The 12,798-nt window shown below is 33.2% G+C and overlaps 1 non-coding gene across 1 annotated transcript; it reads left to right on the top strand.

The window, feature by feature from the left end:
- Positions 1-5,847: 5,847 nt before the first annotated feature.
- Positions 5,848-5,987, top strand: LOC111885232 (small nucleolar RNA snoR143). Its single transcript, XR_002848052.1, has one exon. It is a non-coding gene; the product is annotated as a small nucleolar RNA snoR143 (small nucleolar RNA).
- The last annotated feature ends 6,811 nt before the right edge of the window (positions 5,988-12,798 follow it).

Below are 12,798 nucleotides of genomic sequence, written 5' to 3'. Positions count from 1 at the left end.
TATTGCAATTAACTGTTAGTTGCGAGTTGGGTTGATGGACTCAATAGAGTGGAGTGTACGAAATTTATGGGGAAGCCCATAAGATTTCGTCCAAGGGCTCTAAGGAAGCAATCCATAGGCTGCTTAGGCCTTAAACAGGAATTAGGGTTTCCTTCAGAAACCCTAGCAGCCCACACAACTATATAAGGAACCCTTTACGTAGGATTTCGACCCTATGAGTTTTATGAGAAACCCTAGCCGAAATCTGATAACTTGATTATTTGTATATATTTTAGCAATCGTTATCTTTTACGCTTAGCATTTTTAATATTCTTTTTGCATTAAATCGTTAGATTTATTGTTTTGAATATTTTTACTCGTTTAAGCTATTTTTGTGTATATTTGTTCGAGCAAGATGATATTTTAGAGCATCGTTAAAGCCGCATCCAATACCTTGCAATTGCGATTGAAGTCTCAAAGCAAAATCCGTGAACGACAAGAAAAACAAAGCGATATAAATTAATTTTCCGGATCTTGACAGCTTTGCGCGAGATTCTTCAAGCGATCAGACGGAGGGGAAAACGATGTCCGGTTGAGCTGAAAATTTACAGGAGTCTTCAGAACTCATCAATCTTCAACCTCACCAAAAAGAAATGGATTCGGACTAGTTTTAATATAGTTTTAGGCCTTCTGAACAGCTGAATAGGAAGCTGTCAACTTTAGTTTTGGCAGCCCAATGCATAAAGCTTGTGGCAGCCCATTTTCAGATTTTAAATAGCCCAAATATGAGTTTCCAGGAGCCCATTCTGATTTATTAACAGCAGCCCATTTTTCCTTTTAATTGAGCCCGCTTTGGCTTATTGTGTAGCTTGGAAACACAGCCAATCAAGGGCACGAAACAGAAGTATCACAATTCACATTTCGCCGGTAGTAGGAGTAGAGGGAGTGACGGCGCCTTTGGTGTCTCCTCCTTTCTTTTCGTTTCTTATTTTTGGAATTCAAATAATATTTATCATTGATTTTATAATCTTGTAATAAGTTATTTACGTTAGATTAGGTTAATTTTTGTATTAATACTTGGATTATGAATGAAGTTTTTTGAAGTAACAAGAAGTGACGATTTCAATGAGCTTTATAATCTTCATTTCGTAATCGGTATTGGTATAATTTCTATCATTTTTATTGTTATTATTATTTTGTCTAGTTAGTTTATATTTTTAATATTGGGTGAATCTATGAAGCAATTAATTGATTAGAAATAGTTTTGTGTGGTTTTTGATGGTATTCCATGAAAATATTTTCTAGTAAAACATCTGTTTATGTTCATATGTCTTTAATCATGAGTTTAGATATATGAATGTTTAATTAGTTGGTTAATTTCTTGATTACGTAATAGATCTTCAAATTAACAAGCAACAAATGGTTATTGTGATTGTTTTTCTTTCACACAATCATGAAAATATTTTCTCTAACATGGTAGTGAAAACATTTTGACTCCTCTTGGATTTGGTGAGTTTTTGGTTCTTAATGCTAGTTAATTTTCATTAATTACATGTCTCATGTAAATTATGACTTCAACTAAGAAAATATGTTATGAGCTTCTCTAACCATTGTATTAACTAAAAAAAGTCTAAGTGATCTCAAACTTTTTAAATTGCTATAGCCAATTTAGTATCCATTAAACTCATTGCACCACAAAATTATGATGATTAGTCAAATAATTGAACTTGCGATTTATCCCGATATTGGAACGTTTTATTTTATAGATTTTGTATTTTTCCATTTTTGTTATTTTTTAAATTTGTTTTTATCACATTTAACATTTTGAACCCCCCCCCCCCCCCCCTCCCATATCATTGTATATTTTTATTTCGTAGAACTGAATGCATAGATTTGATTCGAACCAATCCCTGTGGATTTGATCCCTATTAACGCCACTACAATTCATTTTTGTATGTCGTCGTATATAGGTTTTTTTATTTGGTGGTCTCGACACCCACCAAAATCCTTCCCTCTCTAAGCCATCTGGTTGCATTGAGTGTTTGTGATTTCATTAGAGGTGCAACATTTGAGGCACTGGGCTTTCAGAAGTCGATATCAAGAAGGATTGTGATTGTTATTGCTACATAACAATCAAGGTAAACTTTCTAACCCTAATCATATGTGATTTTCAGATTTTTATGCTAGTCAATTAGGGTTTATTGCTTTGGTATTCAATGTTGTATGTTTAATTAGAAAAACATAGATGTTATGCTCATAACTCAATAGTGATATTAGAGCCTAGGTCGTTTTTCTAGTGAATAGATGCAAAAGTGAAACACCAAAGATCTTGAAAATCGAATTTTTTGGTTTCTGATTGGCAGACTCGCCGAGTCTATGTATGGAATCGACGAGTAGGTCCTACTCGACGAGTTCCATAGTGGACTCGACGAGTCCAAGGGTCTGGTGGCGGGAATTTCAATTTTCTTGTAACATCCATAAACTTTACGCCAAATTTAAACTTTTTCAATCATAAATAAAAACCAAATATCATTGTTTACAAAATGTTTTCAAATCATTTTCCATCAGAGTGTCCCAAAAATCATAACATAAGGATGAGGAGCGGTACGGTCACGCCTTCGCCTTTCCATGATCTCCTGAAGTACCTGAAACAATAAACTGAAAACTGTAAGCCCGAGGGCTTAGTGAGCTACCCCCAAAATACCAATACCACACTGACAATATCATATCAGTAATAATCAATCAATCATCATACATACTAGGCCATCAGCCTGACTGGACCGCCCTGTCGGGCCTACAGTCTGTTTGAATCTATCCCGAGCCTTCGGCATGACTGGTCTGCCACGTGGGCCTACAGTCTCTCCAGACCGCTCATAGGGTATATTGGCCTTCAGCACCAAGCAGGACCGCCTCAACCCAACCACCAGCAAATAACCATGTGCGCATACTATCATATACAGACATATACAAACATCAAACATATCTATCACACTGATCATCAATCATAAAATTCTCCTGTAACTAGAGTACCGACCTAGCAGGTCACTACATACCAATCCCTACGGATCATAAGAGCATAACATATTGTCTACCCCGATTCCGATCTAACAGATCGTAACCACATGTAACATACCATAACAATAACAACTAAAGAGCCGACATTGGTGCCGTAGACCCTATCGATATAGTGAGGATAACTCACCTCGCAGATGTCGTGTAACACTCGTTTATTTATTAGTTAAATAAATAAATTAATGAATGAATAGTAGCCCTAAAATAAATAATTATATATCAAAGGATGGTCTCGAAGGGCTAATTGTCACAATTTTAGAAAATGGGGACTGTTTGGTAAGTATTAGACCTAATATGAAAGGATTTATGGAAAACAGGGGCTCAAGAGTTAACTACGGACCTCATTTGAAAATAATTGTAGAAGAGGGGCTGCATGGTAACTATGAGGACTTAAGTTGAAGGGTTTTTGGTTGGCTGGGGTTAACAAGGTAAAATTCGGAGTTCAATTGTAAAGGATTCAGGAAGCAGGGTTCAAATGGTAAATTTTGGATCATAGTTGAAAAGAATTGGATAGAGAGGGACTGTTTATGCAATAATGGAAATAAGGCTTTATGACATCAGGTATAAAAGCTTAACACTACCAGTTCTAACCCTAACCCTAAGAAGATATGTTCAGCCTCACCCATACAAGTGACCACCCATGGCCGCCAACTTACCCTCCTTCTTCATCTTCGATCCGGTGCCACCATCATCTACTCCGTTCGTTTTTCCGGCCGCCCAACATCGCCGGGTAGTCCTCGTCACCGTTAGCATTAGAGACCGACTAGGGGTGGAAGACATCATCCCAACGCTGCTGCTTCGTCGAAGTTTCATTGCTGCCGGCGACACCGTGAACGACAAGGACCACCGAGACCGGGTTTTTGCGCTGTAACCGGCGAAGTCAATGTCCAGTCACAGGAAGTGGAGGTTCGAGAAAGCCTGGTCGTTTGCTACTGTTCGGATGTCGAACGACCTTCTCCCTACATTATTCTTCTTGCCCTTCTCCATTTATGCCTGGTGATGCGACGCTGTTGTGGTTTCGATGTGGATAGCGTAGCTTCTTGTTCGTTCGGCTGCTTCACGCCACCGTGGGGGTGGCCGAGACTGGTGCGTTTCCAACGATGGTTATGTGTGTTCTGATGTTATGTGTGTGATTATCTTGGAGTGTGTGCATACTGTGATGGTATAAGGTTGCAGGAGTGCATCTTGGTCGGAGATCCGAAGAGAACCACCACCACCGTGAGGTGGTGGCTGCCACCATACACCACTGTGTTTGTGTGTGTGTTAGTAGTTCGGGAATCTGTTAGCCAGCAACTGGGGTCAAGTCTGCGGGACTTCAGCAAGTGGGGGATTGTGTCTTCGGGACTTCAGCAGTGTGAGGTGAGTTACCTTCCAGTAGCGGTGGGTCTATGGCTACAATGTCGGCCCACCAGGTGGAGTTGTGTGTTAGATGATTGTCTTTGTGATATCATCTAGTTTTGCTACTACATGATATGTTATATGCTAGCTTGATGTGTTATAGTAATAGAGTTTGGTTGTTAGGAACTAAGGGTAGTCAGACACACCAGATATGTCTGACAGTATGTGATGTCATGATTATATGCTAGCATGATCTGATATATGTGTTAGGGGTAGTAGGAGGGGAACAGTCCCTGATGTTCGGTTGTTAGGACCGAAGGGTAGTGAGACACCCCAAATATGTCTGATAGTATGTTACGTTATGATATGTGATAGTAGTAGTGGTAGGGGTGAAACAGTCCCCGAGGTTCGGTTGTTAAGACCGAAGGGTGGTCGGTACCCCAAAATGGTCGCACAGGTAGGACGACATCCCAGAATGGTCGTACGGGTAGGTCGGCACCCCAGAATGACCATACCGGGTAGGTCGGGCACCCCAAAAATGTCTGACAAGTATGGTATGTTATATGATTGTACAGTATGTGTGCTATGTGATTGTATGGTATGTGGTATGATGGGAGAGTTCACTAAGCTTCGTGCTTACGGTTTACACTTTTGGTTTCAGGTGCTTTGTTTCAAAGGAAAGGAGTCGATTTGTTCGCAGCGCATCACACTATGTCTTCCGCACACGAGAACCTTAAGCCAAAAAAAAAAAAAAACCCCATTAAAATGCAATGGCAAGTAGAAGCCTAACGATATCCCGTTTAGATGTGCAAATTGCCGTTAAGTTTTCTGTTAATTACCCTTCGGCGAAACGACGTAGTACAGTACTGCATCCAATCTTCGATACGGCTGAAAACCCTAGAACGCTGATACTCTATACTATATATATCAACGAGGAGTATTGAAACAAACCAACCCTCTCTTTCAAATCCTCCGGCAGCCGTCTCTGCCATCTAGCGACACCCCAACAAGATTGCAGTTTTCCAACTCTGCATCTCTCTATTTCTTTCAATTGTTAGCTTGAATTTGAAATTTGTGTTCTAGCAAAACTAGGGCTGTGATTATAAAGAGAGAGGGCTCTAGCGGGTTTTCTACAGAGAAAAACCGATGAGATTCAATGAGCTTTATGCCGCCTCTTTGTAGCTCCTGTACATAGATGGCTCCAATGGCACATCAAGAAGCTCATTGATTTAATGTTTTTGGTTTTTTTCTCGTTAAATTCTTCGCGATGACAGAGATCTCTAAAACTACACTTGATATGAGCCCTCTCTCTTGTTTTTTTTTTATGTTCGTATTCGGTTTTAATTGCATTTGTTGTATTCGATTGTAGGTAGAGATAGATTTTTAATCTCTGTTTCTCTATCTATACACAACGATGCGTATATGAAAAGCCTGATTTTTCTCAATGTGTTGAGCTTGTTTTATCAATTGAGCAATCGATTGATGATGGAGTTATCAAGTTGTTGAAGATCAGGCAGCGGCCAGACAACCGTAGGGATGGTTTCCACAGATGAACAGTTTTTCCCATCTGTTTGTCTACTAATATCTATCTCACATCACTAATTTAGAAGGATTATATATTGGGATCTGATTATTTTAGTTAAAAACAGTATGCAATATGTCATCTTATTGCAATAAGTTGATACTGCGATAGCTAAACTTACATCGGCCAAGTGAGAAGCGAAGTTCTACATTACTCCTCAGAGTGTAGAACTTTGCTTCTAAGACTTGACATTACATTCTTTTTTGACAAAGATACTTGGCTTTAATTTTGTTGGATGTCTACTGATTTGGCAAAGTTTCAGTTAGGTTTTTTTCAACATTTAGGTTAAGTGTTTTGTTTGTATGTGAACCTTAGCTGTGGGTTTGAAACAATATATATATATATATATATATATATATATATATATATATATATATATATATATATATATATATATATATATATATATATATATATATATATGTGTGTGTGTGTGTGTGTGTTAGCTAATTAAGTGGGTTTAAACAATATATATAACTATGTTAAGCAATATCAAGGTTTTTAAGATCTGAATATAAATATTACATGGGATAGTTTTTAAGTTTGTAACATTGGGACTTGTATCTTAAGATCCTTCAAAAAGTGACAGAAAAGCTAATTGATTTTATATAAAATCAATAGAGCTAGTCGATGAATAGCTTAATACCGAGTGCCATTTATAGTTTCTGTCTGACTGAAAAGAAATCTAGAAATCATGACTGAAAAGAAATAAGAAATTTGTGAATTTGATTGACTGTTGTTGAATGATGAAAAAAAATAATAAAAAATAAAAAACAAATTTAAAATAAGTTATTTAAAAATATTAATAATCCAAGAAAGAAAAGAAAGAGACATGGTTTGGTGTATAATGGTCATTCCAGCTCATTTAGCCTGAAAGATATGATTTTGAAAGATATGATTTTGGAGCTTTCTGGAAAGACATATCTTACCGGAAAAGATTTTTTTTTGTTTAAATCAAACAGTTTTTTTGGTCCATTCAGCCAGAAAGATCTGTTTAGACCTGGAAAGATGAGACCTAAGTTTATAATTCCGTCCCATTGACGGAAAGAAAATCGGTAATGGTTTTAATTTTTAAAGCTTATTAAAAGACCCAAATTTCTCAAACTTGGAAAATAGCTTTAAAGGTAAGAATCTTGAAAAAAAATTGAGCATGAACTATCTACAAAACAACAATCTGAAAGTAAATCATAATAAATCATAAGATGAGGATAAGTGTAAAACGTATATTACAAAAATTGTAAAAGAATAGGATTAATTTCGTTTAAATTTGTAAAGGACGATTCATTTCGATTGAGCTTTGGCTAACGAGACTTTATGACTACAAAAGAGGCCAAGTGTGTCTTATTTTTAATAACATGGAATTGAAGTTACCTGTGCTGGGTTTGATAGAAATAGTTTGTATTGATGTCATGTGATAATAAGTCAAAATCTATTAGTTTGACTAAGTTTTTAAGTTTTTGTTTATTTTTTTAAGTAAGAAATCTAACTTATTAGTTTATACGTAAATTAGCTTTAAGTTAAAAAATAGATATGATTTTTCATAGGGATGCAATTTGTGTTGGGTATTATTCGGTTCGGTTATTACTTGAATATAACCGAAAAAACCGAATAAACCGTAATAGAATTTTATAACTTGAATAATAAATTAACAATATACTTTTATAGATCCACATAAAACATTCAAAACTAACATAAGTAGATTGATATAATAACAATTAATTTCTTACTTGAGTTTGGAGCTCGATTTTTCATGACAAAGTAAGGATTCATGAATTTTTAGAGGCAATATTAATGATTGATTTTTGAAAGTTTGAAACACGATAAATGATCGACAAAAGTGATTTCTAGTTTGGAAATATATGAGAATATTGGTCGATTTTGAAATGATGAAAATGAGCATAGTTTTTTTTTTCTCCTCCTGTTATGAACGACGATGAAAGAAGTTGAGCTGTGATTTTGATTTCTGTCGATCAGAGAAGGTGGAGGAGGAATGTTTATTCGGGTTGGATTGAATATTTAAGATCGAACAAATTCTTATTTGGGTAACTCGAACCGAATAACCCGAAAATCGAATAAGCATAAAATAGATATCTGAAACCTGAATCGAATTGCTTATTCGAGCCTAATTTGGTTCGGGTGCAATTCAATTCAGGTTTTCGGGCTAAATTCTCATCCTTAAGCTTTAACTAAACATTCTCTACAACCAATAACTAATTAATAAAATTTTCATTTTTTTTAGTGTTGCATATTATAAAAACTATTTTTTAGCTAAAGATGTGATAAAGAAAAAAATTAATTATATAGTTTTAGCTAAAAATAAAATAAGTGGACTTGAAGTGTTAAAGGATTGAGTTGGTTAGCAACAATTAAACTCCAACCAATATTTTTTAATAAGATTATGTTTGTCGTACTATCTGAAAAGTAGCTGTTAGCTGACAAGCTAACTATTAAATAAAAAACTAGTTGATAAAAAAATGACATTTGGTAAAACCAGCTGAGAAATATGAAATGATATAAAAGGACATTTAAAAGAATATGTTTTTAAAATTAATTAAGATGTATATTTGGAAAATTTTAAAAAATCTCATAAAAAGTTAGTCTAAGTAGCTTTTAAAAAGCTAAACTACTTTTTGGTTTGCTAAACATGACAGCTTAAAAAATCTCGAAAAATAAGCTAGCTTTTCATCTAGCTGTGGCACGCGAAACACACCATAAGACAAGTCGGTGTTTATAAACAAAAGATAATGTTACGTGGTGTCTATATGGATTGTGGCAAACGTGACATTGCTCTATCCAACCTTAAAAAAATAATTTCTCTTTTCTATCTATACAACCAACTAACCTCAAACTTTTACACACATTAGCAACTTTATTCAACAAAACCCAATCTAATATTTTATATGAAAAAGATATAGCAATAGTGATATCGTTTTGTAGATAATTGCTTTCTATATATTTTAATATATTTTATTTATTTATTTACAAATATATCATTTAATTATTGATAAAATAAATATATTAAAAACTAAATTAAAAGGAAAATTAAGAAATAAACAAGTGAGAGAGAGAAATGCCAACTATATGTTTGCTAGACCAAACACATTGGTTGGTGTGCCAAAATTGAAAATTAATTACATTAAAGACATTAATTTTTTTTTTAAAATTTTGACAATAAGTTTTTATTTTGACACTTAATTTTTTTGTTTCAACTCAATAATCATTTTTACAAATTTAATTTAGTTTTGATATCGCGACACTCTAAATTAGACATCATTTTTTTTGTTCCATTTGAAACCAGATAAATACATTTTTTTCATTTAAAAATCGTATTTATTTTTTGTATAAATAAAAAGTTTTTTTACATTCAAACCATAATGTTATGTAAATATATGTATTAATTATATTATAAGAGTATATTTCATGCACTATTTGGGTAAGTGGCGCTAACGTGACATAATGACGGAGTAACATGAAACCATACTTCGGATAATCCAAGAAAACGTAATATGGATTTCATGCAAAACCTTAAATTGAAAAACATAGAATACCTTGTTTTATTTGATGTTTTTTGAGATATCATTTTTGCATAATAATGTGAAGTGAAGAAGAAGTATATTACAAGAACAAAAAATCATGAATATATACAACGAACGGTCCCTTGGTAATTAAAGTGACGCCCAAACCTTCATGTTCCTGAGATCATATTAGCTTATTTGATTTTGAACTCCACACAACCAAACTCATTGTAAAGGTGTGCATTTAATGAAAAAATGGTTATAATATAACCAAGGTTGTAAAAATCGTTCGACGTTAGCTAGTCGGTGGACTGAGGTCAAGGGATTAATCAGCTAGGCGGAGATTAATCATTAATCGGGGACCATTAATTGCTAATTTGTAAGATTAAAAAAAATTAAATATGACTAATATCATATAAAAGTTCATAAATACCAAAAATATCATAACAAAATAGGTTAATATGATTAATACAACACTAATCATACCTCAAATAGTTTCGATTGAGATATAACTTCTTCGAAGTGTTAAAATTTCATCGGGTTCTACTATTTCAGTTATTTTGTATTCATGGATTAATCGCTAAACACTCTCTAATCGGTCGAGTAGCGCCTAGGGATTAATCGGATATTAATCGGGATTTTTACAACAATGAATATAACTAATACATATTTATACATAATATTATGCTTTGAATGTAAAAAAACCTTGTATTTATACAAAAAATGTGGGGTTTAAATGAAAAAAAAATGAATTTATACGGTTTTAAATGTAAAAAAAATTATTTATATAATTTCAAATGTAAAATGATTAACATTAAAAATATTGGAAAAATAATGTCAAATTTGGAATAAAAAAATGAAGTATCAAAACTGAAAAAAAGAAAACTAAAGCATAGTGTCAAAATTGAAGAAAAAATGAAAATTTAGTGTCTTTTGTATAATTTTTTTTTCAATTTTGACAAGTCAGCATGTCACGTTATTGAATCTGACACGTCAGCAAATACATCATTAAAACTGACACGTCAGACAACCGTGATCAAAATCAAAACTGTAAGAAATTAGAAAATATAGTGTCTAATTTGAGACAAAAAATATCGCAATGTTAAAATTGAATTTTCAAACTTAGTAACTTTTATAGATTTTACCCTAATTTTTATAGGTAAAAAGTAACAACTATTATTTATTTACTTATTTATTTTTTGTTTAAATGTCTTGAACAATTAAATGACTGCGTCATAATCTCTTTTATTCCTAATGATTTGTAATTCTACCTACGCTATTTCATGTTTAAATCCTCAATGCCTTCAAATGTGACTTTTTTTTAGTTATGGATAAACAAATTACACTCGTGATTGTTCTCTGTGACTGTTTGTTCTTTGGACCAACTTTACGGCTGAACTTCATCATCAAAATCAATGCCAATAATCAATGTTGATGTTATTGAACTGAACTCGTTAATATGATATATATGTCGCATATCTTCTTTCTTGTCTCGACCATCTGTTTTGGGTCCGGCTTTGTGTTTATCAACTTTCATGCTGGTTCACCAATGATCAATCTTGTCACGAAGGAAAGTTATAAAACAGACCTTGAATTTCTCAAAGGCCATTGAAGATAGACTGTAATAGCTTTTTTATTTTTTTTTATAAAATTATTATTATTATTATTTTTAAGTTTTACTGAAAGAAATTCCAAAAAGTAATGTGGCACTTGCGCCATGTGCGAAAATATAGATTTTAGCAGTTGGTCGTATTATTTATTTATTTTTATAAACTTCAAACCTTCATAATTTTTTCGTATAAACTTTGTTTTAGTTGATTTTTCTTTTCATTATATTATTTTTAGCAAGGCTTTCTATAGATATATTATAATTTAATTTATGATATCAAAAAGTCATACATATTTACTTCTAAAGTAGCTTAGTCGGTGGAAAAAAAAATCCAACTTTGATCATTCTCAAGTTTCACATACGAACTTCATTTGAGCTTATTTTTTTCATTGTATTCTTTGTAACAATAGGTTTCCATGGACATATTACATTTCCAATCTTGATATCGGAAAGTCATATTTTTTAGCTGCAAATTAGACTACTCTGTGAATATTATGAAAAAGAAATATACTCCATAGTTTTTGCGTACAAACTTTATAATAATTATCATATCATTTGGGTTCTCCCAATTACAAGGCCGTGACATAAAAATCTCAATAAAAATCAGTTTTTTTTGTGGTTGACCTTAAAGAAAAAAAATCTTTTCGAAGTCAACATAGATTTTCGCAAGCATTGACCTACAAGAAAATCTCAAAAAATCATTTTTCTGCGTCGACCAGATTTTCACACAGATGATTGACCGCCTAAATAGTGGCTATTTGGGTCAACTTTCATTTCTGTGACTATTTTGTGGTAAAATTTTTTGAAAATTGGTATTATCAATTATGCTCATTTTCTATTAAAGAAATTATGAACCACATACCATCATAAATTAAATAGAAAGGAAAGCTAATATACAATGGAACTCTACTTTGCATACCAAAATTAGGTGAACGGGTACGATTGATGCTTGAAGCCCATTGTGGTCATTTTGGAGCAACTAAGACACCTCAACATCTACAATGACACGTCTTTTGTCCACGTATGAATCAAGATGTGGCTCGATTTATCAATGGATGTGTACTGTGTTGCACGACAAAACCTGCCAATTGAAAAGTAGGTTTGTACATACTGTTACGAGTTCCAAAGTGGCCATGGGAAAGCATCTCCATGGACTTAGTGGGTGGATTACCCCGAACACGAAGAAGGAAGAAGGAGCGACTACTTGTTTGTTGTGGTAATAATTGTACGTTTTCTGGGTGAACGGAAATTTTAAAGTATTACCCAAATACAAAAAAATGAGTTTTTTAAGGGTGTACAGAAATTTTATCACATAGGAAATGAATGGTCATAATTGTACGTTTTTTATTCATAGGGTTTTAATCCGAGTAAGTAGTCAAATTATAATGACTTTTGCTTATGTAAGTTATATCTTTTAAAGTATTTTACATTTAGGAGTAAAAGATGAGTAATATTATAACTTTTTGTTTATTATAGGATAATCAATAATCAATTTTATGGCGGGTTCCAAATCGATTGTTAAGACTAAGATTATTTGACACAACCCATGAGATAATTAGAAAACATAATTATTGTACAAAAATATTAAATATGGCTAGGTATGATCGTACATTATCAAGTAGCTCTAATCAATAGATTTTATTAATTGTTATCTTATAGATGTTAGATTATAAAAATGAGCAAATGATAAAAACGACACATAA

Source organism: Lactuca sativa, chromosome 9, assembly GCF_002870075.4.
Source record: "Lactuca sativa cultivar Salinas chromosome 9, Lsat_Salinas_v11, whole genome shotgun sequence".
Lineage (NCBI taxonomy): Eukaryota > Viridiplantae > Streptophyta > Magnoliopsida > Asterales > Asteraceae > Lactuca > Lactuca sativa.
This window is presented reverse-complemented; position numbering and strand designations above follow the sequence as displayed.